The sequence below is a fragment of the Capricornis sumatraensis genome, chromosome 1 (genome assembly GCF_032405125.1).
Source record: "Capricornis sumatraensis isolate serow.1 chromosome 1, serow.2, whole genome shotgun sequence".
Taxonomy (NCBI): domain Eukaryota; kingdom Metazoa; phylum Chordata; class Mammalia; order Artiodactyla; family Bovidae; genus Capricornis; species Capricornis sumatraensis.
Genome location: NC_091069.1, coordinates 50,660,068 through 50,672,382, shown reverse-complemented (window position 1 = coordinate 50,672,382; position 12,315 = coordinate 50,660,068).

Here is a 12,315-nt window from a genome sequence, read left to right as displayed (position 1 = left end):
TCCAACTCTCACATCCATACATGACTACTGGAAAAACCATAGCCTTGACTAGACGGACCTTAGTCGGCAAAGTAATGTCTCTGCTTTTGAATATGCTATCTAGGTTGGTCATAACTTTTCTTCCAAGGAGGAAGCGTCTTTTAATTTCATGGCTGCAGTCATGATCTGCAGTGATTTTGAGCCCCCAAAAATAAAGTCTGACACTTTTTCCACTGTTTCTCCATCTATTTCCCATGAAGTGATGGGACCAGAAGCCATGATTTTTGTTTTCTGAATGTTGAGCGTTAAGCCAACTTTTTCACTCTGCTCTTTTACTTTCATCAAGAGGCTTTTTAGTTCTTCTTCACTTTCTGCCATAAGGGTGGTGTCATCTGTATACCTGAGATGATTGATATTTCTCCCGGCAATCTTGATTCCACCTTGTGTTTCTTCCAGTTCAGCATTTCTCATGATGTACTCTGCATATAAGTTAAATAAGCAGGGTGACAATAAACAGCCTTGACGTACTCCTTTTCCTATTTGGAACCAGTCTGTTGTTCCATGTCCAGTTTTAACTGTTGCTTCCTGGCTGACAGAAATCTAGTCAATCTAATCACACTAGGACCACAGCCTTGTCTAACTCAATGAAACTAAGCCAGGCCCACGGGGCAACCCAAGACAGGCGGGTCATGGTGGAGAGGGCTGACAGAATGTGGTCCACTGGAGAAGGGAATGGCAAACCACTTCAGTATCCTTGCCTTGAGAACCCCATGAACAGTATGAAAAGGCAAAATGATAGGATACTGAAAGAGGTACTCCCCAGGTCAGTAGGTGCCCAATATGCTACTGGAGGTCAGTGGAGGAATAACTCCAGAAAGAATGAAGAGATGTAGCCAAAGCAAAAACAATACCCAGCTGTGAATGTGACTGGTGATAGAAGCAAGGTCCGATGCTGTAAAGAGCAATATTGCATAGGAATCTGGAATGTCAGGTCCATGAATCAATGCAAATTGGAAGTGGTCAAACAGGAGATGGCAAGAGCGAACGTCGACATTCTAGAAATCAGCGAACTAATATGGACTGGAATGGGTGAATTTAACTCAGATGACCATTATATCTAATACTGCGGGCAGGAATCCCTCAGAAGAAATGGAGTAGCCATCATGGTCAACAGAAGAGTCCAAAATGCAGTACTTGGATGTAATCTCAAAAATGACAGAATGATCTCTGTTCGTCACCAAGGCAAACCATTCAATATCACAGTTATCCAAGTCTATGCCCCAACCAGTAACGCTGAAGAAGCTGAAGTTAAACAGTTCTATGAAGACCTACAAGATCTTTTAGAACTAACACCCAAAAAAGATGTCGTTTTCATTATAGGGGACTGGAATGCAAAAGTAGGGAGTCAAGAAACACCTGGAGTAACAGGCAAATTTTGGCCTTGGAATGTGGAATAATAGCATATTAGATCCTTCATAAATGTATGATTAAATACAAATATATAAAATATGGCCCAATGGGAAGAACCCCTGGAGAATGGAATAACTACTTACTCCAGTATTCTTGTCTGGAGAATCCCCATGGATGGAGAAGCCTAGCAGGCTACAGTCCATGGGGTCACAGAGTCGGACACGACTGAGCAACAGACACACACACATATTAAAAAAAAAAAAGTTATATTTATATTTATGCTTAATTTAAATATATACCTATGGTTTTTATGTACATATTTTTACTCAATATATTCATTTTTAATTGGAGGATGATTGCTTTAAAACATTATGTTGGTTTCTGCCATATAACTGGATCACTAGTTTTTATTTATTATGTTTTAAAACTAGGTGTCATTTTTGTTCAGGAAAAACTAAACTCGGGGCTTCCTTCAGCAAAGCAGGCCTTGATATTTGATTGCTGAGATCCATGTGGCAAGTTTTTTGTGAAAGATTGTACAAGCTCTGCAAGTTGGCCAACAAGAGCCCTTAGGAAATATTTCTTCTCCTCATTGACCCAAATTGCCTTTTTTCCCTAAGGCCCAGTGTCTTTTCCTTTCTCTGAATTCCATCAGTATTCCATCTAATCAGAATAGCTAGTGCATAATATTTAATCTGAATACAAAGTGTCTTGTGTTGCTCTCTCCTTGCTTTATATAAATTTGTCCTCTCAAATACACTCAGGGATAGGGAATTTGCTCCCTTTACAATGATTAGGATGGTACTGAACATTTAGTAAAAATGCCAAGTTCAAATCTCACAATCAAATACACACACAAAAAAAATGATTCTAGTTAAAATACTAGTGCTTTTTTGCAAAAAAGGGAGATTTTCTACTCAGAACACAATAGTTCAGATACCACTTATCTGAAAAACAGAACCCAAAGTGATTTTCCTTGCTCAGAATGCCTTCCATATTCTAGCAGAAAAGGCAAATCGCATATGCTCCAATTCTCCCTTCCTTTATCCATTTATCCAACCACTCACTTAATCAAGGTAAGTGTACTAACCACCCAATGTGTATCATACTTTATGCTGATTGTTTAAGATGAAACAGGCTCTAATTCATCATATTTTAAAAAAAGCAAGAACAATTCATCGAGCAAGGAGTATTCAGAGCATGAGCTTGGATGAGAATGGCCACCTGTAGGGCCAGTGTCCTTCCATTTCACCAGGGCACTTATATCAGGCAATAGGTAACCAAGAGCACCTTCAAATTTTGGATGCATTGGTCAAGCAATATCGAACAGTTTGTACAACTGAAAAACAAGGAAAAATTCAACACCTTTTTGAACTGTTGCCAGAAAAATGCTCTCTAAAAAGTGAGCAAGAGTATGAAAAAACATTCAAGTAACCTTGGGACATAGAGTGAAAAAGACAAAGTAATCAGAATATTAAGATATGATGTAAAGAAATGAATGCAGATATTTAGGTAAGAGCTATTTTAAATTGTTCAGTGATTATAAGAATACTTGTGTGTGTGTGTGTGTGTGTGTGTGTGTGTGTATGTGTGTGTGTGTGTGTGTGTTAGTTGCTCAGTTGTATACGACTCTTTGCAGCCCCATGGACTATAGCCTGTCAGGCTCCTCTGTCCATGGAATTCTCCAAGCAAGAATACTGGAGTGAGTAGCCATTATTCCCTTCTCCAAAGGATCTTCCTGACCCAGGGATCAAACCTGGGTTTCCCACATTGCAGGCAATGTATAAGCCACAAGGAAGCTCATACCAGGAAGCTCATACCAGAAAGGATACTTAACTAGTACTCAAGGATTTGATTTTTAAAGCAAGCTCAAATGTGTTAATATTTTATTTTAAAAGGGAAAGTTAAATCAACTGATGCGCTGTTAACGAGGAATTAAGTTGCAGGGATTCAGAAATTATTTAAGCCTAACACCACTGCTTCTTTCAGTTTCCCATTTTAAAGTGGCTTATTCACCTGGTGTAACCACCAGTCACTGCTGTTCATCTGGTGGCAGTTTAGTAAATGGAAGATAACTCACCTGCATTGTGTTATCCCTGCCTCGTTCAACTGAATTACTAGATGTGAGAGGTCGTAACACATTATAGCAATTATATTTGCTTACAAGTCTTTTGTTCTGAGGATTGATATTTCGGCCTCAGTGGTACTCAGCATATATTCCTGCTGATAAATCACCTTATCAAGCTTGTTGTTAGAAAAAGTCATTTGTGAAAAGAGAAACTAATCCAGATTTCCTCCTGGTCTTCTGAGGCATTTAACTTTGTCTTATGAAACAAAAAGTACCTCAGGGGCTATGCTTTTGTAAAGACAAACCTAAAAGGTACAGTGGCATTTAGGACATGCAGATGGACTCTGTTAAGTCTGCACATTTCGGGGTAGTACCCCTTTCCATCTAGTTCATCATATTTACATTTCACAGCAACTAAGACCTCACGGAACACTCCTGGTCACTGGCCAAAGTTCATTATCATTATTAACAGTTTCATGTTTCTGTCAGGAAGTCCTGCTATGTAGCAGGGAAAGGGAGACCTTGAACCCTGAGAGGGACAAGATATGTATGAGAAAGTAACATACAAGGACACTAATGTGTGGTAACACATATATTACTAGCTGTGCTATCTTCTATTTGCCCTGAGATCAGCATGATGATATCCCAGTTTTACAAGAGAAGAGAACTAAAGCACAAGTATATTATTTTTTCCAAAGTTAATGAAACTCAGTCAAGATTTATTTCAAATTTGTTTTTCGCACCAAATAATGCCACTTCCCTAGGTTAAATACTATACTTCACAGGGGCCGGACAAGCTAACAAAATACACACAGAAACATGTGGATAATAAATACTTAATAGGTTATTTAAGGTAACTAAACCATTTGTGGATCATTCCATTTGTTCAGAGAAGACTAGACTTTTCTAACATACATCTCTTGGGATCTTTCTCAGGAGGTAAGTATACAGATCGTCTTACCCAATGTTGAGGTTTTCTGTCTCACGCAAATTTGAAAAGACTTCCTCAAATATCTCATTACAACATGGGTAACAACCATATTCATTCTGGTGACAAGAATCACGTCAGGTGACCCACTGGAAAACTTCTCAAAACATCTTCCCACCTACACCTTCTTCCCAGTTTCCTTCTTGGAAGATAGGGTTTGGTCTCTCTTTCCTATTCCTTCCTTCCCTGACTCCTAAGGCCTCAACTCTATCAATCACAATCTCTACTTTTTTATCTTTAAGTTCATCCCTCTTAGGCAGCTCCTTCTAGTCAGCCATGTCTGACTCTTTGTGACCCTGTAGCCTACCACACTCCTCCGTCCATGGGATTTTCCAGGCAAGAGTACTAAAGTGGGTTGCCATTTCCTTCTCCAGAGGATCTTCCCAACCCAGGGATCGAACCTAGAGTCTCCTGCATTGTAGGCAGATGCTTTACTGTCTGAGCCACCAGAGAAGTCCAGTCAGTGAGAAGTCTTGTCCAAGTAAAAATTGAAAATATAAAAGAAAAAAAAAATCCCTCTCCATCCTACTCCTTTCTTGACATCTTCTGCTTCCCTTTCCCTTCACAACCTGGTTTCTTGAGAGGGCGGTCTGTAATGTTCGTTCTGTTTCCTCACTGCCCACCCATTCCCCAGCCCACACAACCTGGCTCCTACCCTCCCCATTCCACTGAAATTAGCCATACAAAGTTACAAATGATCTCCCAGTTGCTTAATTCAACAGACACCATGTGCTCCCCCAGCTTATATACTAAAATTAGGACAGATGGAGAAAAGATTATTATGGACTTTGGACAAGAATGACAACCAAATTCATGCAGTGTCTCCTATTTTTATAATGGGTCTCACTTTGTTATATATAGACACATATCTAGATATATCTAGGTAGAGAATATATTTAAATATAGAAAAAATCTAAAAGGATATACATTATAATTTTAGCAATAGTTATGCTGGCTGATGAGATGTTTGGTAATTCTTAAGTTATACATAATTATGTACATTTCCACTAAATATATATATTTTTTCCACTATATGTATATATCTCATTATATATTTTCAAATTACATAATAGTCACATATACCTTATCTAAATAAATATAAATCTATCACCTCAAACCCCTTCATGGGTCACAGCCTTGTTATGGTGAAGGGGCTTGCATAACTCAATGAAGCTATGAAGCATACCACGCAGGGCCACCCAAAACAGACTGGTCATAGTGAAGAGTTCTGATAAAATGTGGTCCACTGGAGAAGGGTATGGCAACCCACTCCAGTATTCTTGCCATAAGAACCCTATGAATAGAATGCAAACATGTTATAACACTGGAAGATAAGTCCCCAGGTCAGATGCTGTCTGCAGGTGTTGGAAAGTATGCTATTAGGGAAGAGTGGAGGGCAATTACTAATAGCTCCAGAAAGAATGAAGGGGCTGACAAAAGTGGAACTCACACTCAATTGTGGGTGTGTCTGGTGATGGAAGTAAAGTCTGATGCTGTAAAGAAAAATATTGTATAGGAACCTGGAATGTTAGGCTCATGAATCAAGCTAAATTGTATGCGGTCAAGCAGGAGATGGCAAGAGTGGACACCAACATCTTAGGAATCTGAGTAAAATGGACAGAATGGGCGAATTTCATTAAGATGACCACTAAATCTATACTGTGGACAAGAATTCCTAGGAGGAAATGGGGTATCCCTCATAGTCAACAAAGGAGTCCAAAATGCATTACTTCAGCGCAATCTCATAAATGACAAATGATCTCATTCCATTTTTAAGGCAAACCATTCAACATCACAGTAATCTAAGTCTATTCCCAAACTGCATTCCAAAGAAGTTGAAGTTGACTGGTTCTATGAAGAGCTACAACAACTTCTAGAACAAACATCAAAAAAGTTGACCTTTTCACCACAGGGGATTGGAATGCAAAGGTAGGAAGTAAAGAGGTACCCAGAATAACAGGCAAGTTTGGTCTTGGAGTACAAAATGGAGTAGGGCAAATGCTAAGAGAGTTCTGTCAAGAGAACATGCTTGTCATAGTAAAATCACCAATTTCCAAAAACCCAAGACAACTCTCCACATGGACATCAGCAGATGGTCAATACTGAAATCAGACTGCTTATATTATTTGCAGCTGAAGATGGAGAAGCTCTATACAGTCTGCAAAAACAAGACCTAAATGGCTCAAATTACAAGCTTCTTATTGCAAAAGTTAGGCTTAAAGTGAATAAGTAGGGAAAACAACTAAGCCATTCATGTATGACCTAAATCAAATCCCTTATGATTATACAGTGGAGGTGACAAATAAGATTCAAGGAATTAGATCTGGTAGACAGAGTACCTGAAGAACTACGGATGAAATTCGGTAACACGGTATAGGAGGCAGTGACCAAAACAATCCTAAAGAAAAAGAAATGCAAGTAGGCAAAGTGGTTGTCTGAAGAGCCTTTACAAATAGCTGAGGAAAGAAGAGACATGAAAGGCAATGGAGAAAGGGAAAGATATACCCATGTGAATGCAGAGTTCCAGCGAATAGCAAGGAGAGACAAAGAAGGCCTTCTTAAATGAACAATCCAAAGAAATAGAGGAAAGCAATGGGATGGGTAAAACTAGAGAACTCTTCAAGAGAATTGGAGATATCAAGGAAACATTTCATGTAAGGAAGGGCACAATAAAGGATAAATGGTAGGGATCTAACAGATGCAGAAGAGATTAAGAAGAGGTGGCAAATATACAGAAGAACTATTCGGGAAAGGTCCGGATAAACATGGTGCTGAGGTCACTCACTTAGAGCCAGACATCCTCGAGTGTGAAGTCAAGTGGGCCTTAGGAAGCACCACTACAAAAAAAGCTAGTGGAGGTGATAGAATTCCATTAGAGCTATTTCAAATTCTAAAAGATGATGCAGTTAATGTGCTGTACTCAATATGTCAGCAACTTTGGAAAACTCAGCAATGGCCATAGGACTAGAAAAGGTAAGTTTTCATCACAATCCCAAAGCAGGGCAATGAAAAGAATCTTCAAACGACCATTCACATACAACCATTTCACATACTAGCAAGGTTATGCTCTAAATCTTTCAAGTTAGGCTTCAGCAGTATGTTACCCTAGAACTTCCAGATGTACAAGATGCTTTTGGAAGAGGCAAAGCAGAGATCAAATTGCCAACATTCATTGGATCAAGGAGAAAGCAAAGGAGTTACAGAAAAACATCTATTTCATTGACTATGCTAAAGCCTTTGACTGTGTGGGTCACAACAAACTGGAAAATTCTTAAAGATATGGGAGTATCAAACCACCTTATCTGTCTCCCAAGAAACGTGTATGCAGGTGAAGAAGCAATGATTAGAATTGGACATGGAACAACTGACTGGTTCAAAATTTGAAAGGAGTAGAACAGGGCAGTATATTATCACCCTGCTTATTTAACTTATATGCAGAGTTATATCAAGTGAAATGCCAGCCTGGATGAATCACAAGCTGGAATCAAGATTGCTGGGAGAAATATCAACAACCTCATGGATGCAGATGTCACCACTCTAACAGCTGAAAATGAAGAGGAACTAAAGACCCTCTTGATGAGAGTGAAAGAAGATGAATATGCTGGCTTAAAACTCAACACTCAAAAAAATGAAGATCATGGCATCCAGTCCCATCACTTCATGGAAATACAAGGGGAAAAAGTGGAAGCAGTGACAGATGTTGGAGTCTGAAATCACTGAAGATGGTGACTGCACCATGAAATTAAAAGATTTTCTTTGGAAGGAAAGTTTATGACAACTCTAGATAGCATATTAAAAAGCAGAGGCATCACTTTTGCTGGCAATTTTCCATGTGATCAAAGCTATGATTTTTTCCAGTAGTCATGTACAGATAAGACGGTTGGATCATCAAGAAGACTGTTGTTGTTGTTCAGTCACCCAGTCGTATCTAACTCATTGTGACCCCATGGACTCTAAGAAGGCTGAGAGCTAATGAATTGATGCTTTCGAATTGTGGTGCTTGTGAACACTATTGAGAATCTCTATACTGCAAGGAGATCAAACCAGTGAAGCCTAAAGGAAATCAACTCTAAATATTCATTGGAAAGACTGATGCTAAAGCTGAAGCTTCAGTATTTTGGTTATCTGATATGAGGGACCAACTCACTAGAAAAGACCCTGATACTGGAAAAGATTGAAAGCAAAAGGAGAAGGGAGTGGCAGAGGATGAGATGGCATCACTAGATAGGTGGCATCACACATTAGATAGCATCACTAATTCAACTGACATGAATTTGAGCAAACTCTGGGAGACAGTGGAGGACATGGGTATATCTGGCATGCTTCAGTTCGTGGGGTTGCAAAGAGTGGTACAGGACTTAGTGACTGAATAACAACAAATCACCTCAAAATATCCAGTAGCCCCATTTCAGTTATCTTACTTGACTGTTCAGAAGTATTGATAATATGAATATTTTACTCTTTCCTTGGTTTCAAGGACACCACTCTTCTTTCTTCTTCTACCCACTTGTTGCCCTCAGTCTTAGCTACGTCTGATTCCTCCTCTATTCTGCAGTGAGTTTGTTTTCCAAAGTATAAATTATATCATGTCACTCTCTGTTGAAAAGCCTCTGATGACTTCCACTGCAGCGAGAGTTCCAATTGTACTAATTGTCCAGCAGTATTGACTCATTACTCAGCATTCATCCACCTTGCATCTTAAGTCTTTAGACTCCAGATTCAGTGAACTGCTATTTGTTATCCAAAAATTTCATATATTCTTCATTTTCCCTGCTCTTTGTATAGTCTCTGGTTGGTCTCATTCACATCAGCAGTTTACATTATGTTGAAAGCTCCCAAATCTATTTCTCTAGCTCTGGGCCCTTGCTTGAGTTCTAGCCCCTTATAGTAATTACCAGTTTTCCAATCACTTCAATGTCAACATGCTTAAAAGCGAACTCATCATCTTTCCCCCCAAACTGATCCAACTCCTGTCATATGTCAATGAGGAGAACCACTCACTATTCATCGAGCCCTATCAGAAACGCAGGAGTCATTTTTAATTCCTTTCCTTGATGCTATCTCCTACATGAAATCGTTCATCAGGTCAAAAATATTCTACCTCTGATATTTCAAAAATATACCTTCTTTTTTTTCTCCATCATTATTGCCTTTATCAAGGCTCTCATCATTCTTCCTTAGATTATTGAAAAGCTTCTTCCGCCTGATCATGTTGCCCTCAGCCTTAGCCCACTCTGATTCCTCCTCTATTCTGCAGTGATTTTTTTTCCCCAAAATACAAATTTCATCATGTCATCCTCTACTTTTTTTCCCCCTGATAGCTCAGTTGGTAAAGAATCTGCCTGCAATGCAGGAGACCCTGGTTCAACTCCTGGGTCAGGAAGATCCGCTAGAGAAGGGATAGGCTACCCACTCCAGTATTCTTGGGCTTCCCTTGTGGCTCAGCTGGTAAAGAATCCATCTGCAATGCAGGAGACCTGGGTTTGATCCCTAGGTTGGGAAGATCCCCTGGAGAAGGGAAAGGCTACCCACTCCAGTATTCTGGCCTGGAGAATTCCATGAACTGTGTGTCCATGGGGTCACAAAGAGCCGGACACAACTGCGCAACTTTTACTTTCACTTTCATGTCACCCTCTATTGAAAAGCCTTTGATGGGGAGGGAGGTGGGAGGGGGGTTCATGTTTGGGAACACATGTAAGAATTAAAGATCTTAAAATTAAAAAAAAAAATACTTGTGAATGGCAAAAAAAAAAAAAAAAAAAGAAAAGTCTTTGATGACTTCCATTGCAGGGGGATAAAGTTCCAATTGTACTGACTGTCCATAATATTGACTCATTACTCAACATTCATCCACCTTGTATTTTAAGTCTTTAGGAACTCCAGATTTAGTGAATTGCTAGTTATTCTTCAAACACTCCATATTCTCTGATACCTCTAAACCTTTGTCCTGTCATTCCTTCCACAGGGAAGCTCTTTTCCTGTTTTCTTTACTTAATCAAGTCAAAACTTAACTCAGGTACCATTTCTAGACCTGCTCACACCCACTCTTGTTCTTACAGCATATCATGCTTGCCTTTTAGTTCAGTTCAGTTCAGTTCAGTTCAGTCGCTCAGTCGTGTCCGACTCTTTGTGACCCCATGAATCGCAGCATGCCAGGCCTCCCTGTCCATCACCAACTCCCGGAGTTCACTCACGCCCATTGAGTCAGTGATGCCATCAAGCCATCTCATCCTCTGTCGTCCCCTTCTCCTCCTGCCCTCAATCCCTCCCAGCATCAGAGTCTTTTCCAGTGAGTCAACTCTTCACATGAGGTGGCCAAAGTAGTGGAGTTTCAGTTTTAGCATCATTCCTTCCAAAGAACACCCAGGACTGATCTCCTTGCAGTCCATGGGACTCTCAAGAGTCTTCTCCAACACAGTTCAAAAGCATCAGTTCTTCATTGCTCAGCTTTCTTCACAGTCCAACTCTCACATCCATACATGACCACAGGAAAAACCATAGTGTGCCCTAATTCACAGCCTGTTTTAACTGTTCATTAATTTGTAGCTATCCCACTAATAGAATGTTGGAATCCTTGAGGATAGTGCTGAGCATTTAATTCTTTACAAAAGCGCATAAGTAAATGACTGGAATGAAAGAGGTGGATATGACGTAATGGAGATGCAAAACAAGGCCTCTACACACAAAATATTACTGTGTCACTCTTAAAATTACTGAAGTAAACACAAGTGCATCTAAGGGCATTTGTTCAATCCCAAATCTGCCAACTTAAAGAGTTCAAAATTCAGGAAGAATTTCCAATCAAAAAAAAGCTGGAACTTGAATTAGAACCATCCTTACTGACAAGCGTAAGGTCTTTTATGAAGGCATTTTGTTGCAGGATGTCGTGATGCTGTGCAGGGAACACAGCAAATGAAGTGGGAAACCATATTTTACTTATCTCTTTACTTTCCAGCCACCCAAATGATTATCTTGGTAAATCACTTGCTTTATCTGAAATTATAGGACAGTGCCTTTATGAGCCTGAAAGAACCAGATGGTCTTCTGTATTCCCATTTACACTAAAATAAATAAGTATAACATTTCACTGAGAATACTTTTCCACCAAAATTATTTTCAGTTCCTATAACACAAACCAGGTGATACACTAACTAGGTATGATTATCTGATTATCTAGGGGCCTATTGAAGACGTTCCTTAAGGACTACCAAGTAATCTTTGTTAACCAAATTTAAATGCTGCCTTCCATACACTGGTATTATGGACCTCACAGCAGGAAGTATGACTTTACATCAGCTCATCAACACTACAGAGAGATCACCTGTAATCAATAGGTAGAACTTTGGTCCAGGTTCCTCTCTCTTCTCTGACCAAAATACAGGCATGCATGAATGCTCCCTCTAACAGGTGAAAAACATGGAAACAAATGGCCTCAAGTAGCACTGAATACTGATTATGTGTACAAATACAAATTATATGTAGCCAACATGGAAAATACTACATCTCACAGACAACTTCCTCAGTAACCGCTCAAAGCCTGCTGCTCTTTCTCTCAAAAACAATCTCAGTTCATTCAAGTATTATGTATCTACAGCTTCGGGTTAGGGCTTGATCTTTCCCCAGCCCAAGGAAGAAGAATCAGCTTTTACCCATGGAAGTTATGCAGAATTCCACATAATGAAATTTTTTACCCTCACCCAAAATACCAACTGTGATCCTATTAAGTAATACTACTAATACCTGAAAAACTCTTAACTCGATGTCATGTCTTGGACCTATGAATGTTTTTCTCATCGTACCTACCACTACAAATGTGGTAAGTTTATCAGCACAGGTAAATAGCAAATTAGAAATACAGTATATAACACAC